This window comes from Schistocerca nitens, chromosome 8 (assembly GCF_023898315.1).
Source record: "Schistocerca nitens isolate TAMUIC-IGC-003100 chromosome 8, iqSchNite1.1, whole genome shotgun sequence".
Taxonomy (NCBI): domain Eukaryota; kingdom Metazoa; phylum Arthropoda; class Insecta; order Orthoptera; family Acrididae; genus Schistocerca; species Schistocerca nitens.
In genome coordinates, this window is record NC_064621.1 from 297,214,531 (window position 1) to 297,216,992 (window position 2,462).

At 43.7% G+C, this 2,462-nt stretch overlaps 1 pseudogene; it reads right to left on the bottom strand.

Moving 5' to 3' along the window:
* Positions 1 to 1,833: 1,833 nt before the first annotated feature.
* Positions 1,834 to 1,951, bottom strand: LOC126199720 (5S ribosomal RNA; annotated as a pseudogene).
* Between the last annotated feature and the right edge of the window lie 511 nt (positions 1,952 to 2,462).

Sequence of the window (2,462 nt, forward strand, 5' to 3'; positions counted from 1 at the left end):
ATTTTATTTGTGAGAAATGCCATTTTTAGCCGTATTGTGAAGTCCACGAGAAACTATTGCTCTCTTTCTAACTGTTGGGATAAATTTTTAAAGGCTGCACCCGGAAGGCTGCACCCGAAGGGAAAGGTATAAGGCTTTCCAAAAGTAAGTACGAAGCTTGAGGATAAATGAAGTAACGTTCAAACAAACAGTGGTGAGAAAGAAACGTATCCGACAGAATGGCGTCTGTAATAGAGGTGCGTTGCAAGCAGAGACCGTCACTGAGTTTCTTTTGGCGGAAAAACAGAGCGTCGCATAAATTCATAGACGCTTGAGGAATGTATCCGGCGACATAACAGTGAACAAAAGCAGGATGAGTCTTTTGGTGAGGCATGTATCATCGCAACAACGTCGCGCAGACCCGTTCGATCTGTCGCGTGCCCGCTGGTGGCACACAACTGTCAATCCTGCAGTGTTGGAACGCGCGAACACACTCATTCGAGGTTATCTGTTGGTAGCGCTGACTCACTCGTACACTAGTTGCGGTACTCCAAAGAGTATGCCCGCCTTCGACCATAGATACTAGTAGACTGGCTTTGCTGTGCTGAAGCTATAGGGCTGGTGTGGCTCCAACATAAGCCACGTGACTGTTGGCAAAACGTGGCGGGATTTCAAATCAGCGGTCTGCCATCCTATGTTTGTAACGTATTTTCCCCACATTTCTCAATTGATTGCCAAACGTTTCCAACAAAAATTACTGTTTTATTTGGGAAAAATTATGCCAGACCTACATTTGACCTGGATTTGTTCACAGTACCATTCATAAAATCTAACAAATACATCGAACGCCACGCTGGTAGGCAGCGGAACGAAATTACTATAAACTATCAATTAAAGTAAAATGTTGTTAAAATTCTTTTAAACAATAAGAGTGGGCTCGTGTCAAAACTTTAAACATTGGATTCGCCGCGTTTTGAGCTCTAGTCACTTATAAAAGAAAATGAGATATGGGAATTATGTCAACTATAGGTGCCAGGTCCATTTTAGAGTATCAATTTTAGGTGCACTTCAAAGGTTCAGTTCCCACTATTTTTACAAAAGTTTAAACTATCAGTTTAAAAAAATGATATTTTAGATGAAAGGTGAGACTTTAAAGTTTCAGAATATAATTTTGGAGCCTAGGTTTAAAAATGACAGACACTGTAAATATAAATTATAAATATACATTGTAAATATAACTAACCTATCAAAACACTCCTCCGTGAAGTGCTTCGAGCAAAGGCGCGTATGTGCAGATGGCTTAAAGTTTTTCCGTTTCAGGGCCTGTATCCAAAGCTGCATTCGGTTTTCATCCTTATGGAACCTATGAATAGGAACGAGAAACTACTTACTTCTGTAACCGAATTATCACAGATACTTTCCAAAATGTAATATGTGTCTGACTTTACAGGCATCAATTTCAACACTTTAATTTACGTGATACTCTATTTCAAGTGTAAAAAACGTATAAAAGTCACTTCAGCAGATTACAATAAACGCATCTGCAAATGTAATGCCATTTCCCCCGACAAAACGCTGAGTACACCCATAAGTGCAACATGAAACAACCATGTTTTGCCAACATTCACGTGACTTCAGCCCAGAGATGTTGAGCACTCCGTCTTCAGGCCACAAGTGGCCCATCGGGACCATCCAACCGCCGTATCATCCTCAGCTGAGGATGCGGATAGGAGGGGCGTGGGGTCAGCACACCGCTCTCCCGGTCGTTATGATGGTTTTCTTTGACCGGAGCCGCTACTATTCGGTCGAGTAGCTCCTCAATTGGCATCACGAGGCTGAGTGCACCCCGAAAAATGGCAACAGCGCATGGCGGCCAGGATGGTCACCCATCCAAATACCGGCCACGCCCGACAGCGCTTAACTTCGGTGATCTGACGGGAACCGGTGTATCCACTGCGGCAAGGCCGTTGCCCCAGAGATGTTGGAGCCACGAAAATGACGTCAGGACCAGTCTATTATATTTATGGTCGAAGATGCCCGCAGGGTTCAAAAATTGTTCAAATGGCTCTGAGCACTATGAGACTTAACATCTGTGGTCATCAGAACCATAGAACTTAGAACTACTTAAAACTAACTAACCTAAGGACATCACACACATCCATTCCCGAGGCAGGATTCGAATCTGCGACCGTAGCAGTCCCGCGGTTCCGGACTGAGCTCCTGAACCGCTTTTCTTTTTTTTTTTCCATAAGAGATAGTTGACCAAACGAAGTAAATGTGTACAAGTGAACAAAATCCCTTCTTTTGGAGTTGTGGAAAGAAAATAGGTCCGCTACATTCGTCCATCATTGTGCGGGAGCGATTTTTATAGGAGAGCCAGACGTACTTCAGCCCGCTGGCGTCTCAGGTTTGCGTCAGCAACCTATTAGTGCTTCTACACGAGGGCAAAGGGTAAACGAAATAGCCACCTTGTTGGCGCAAAA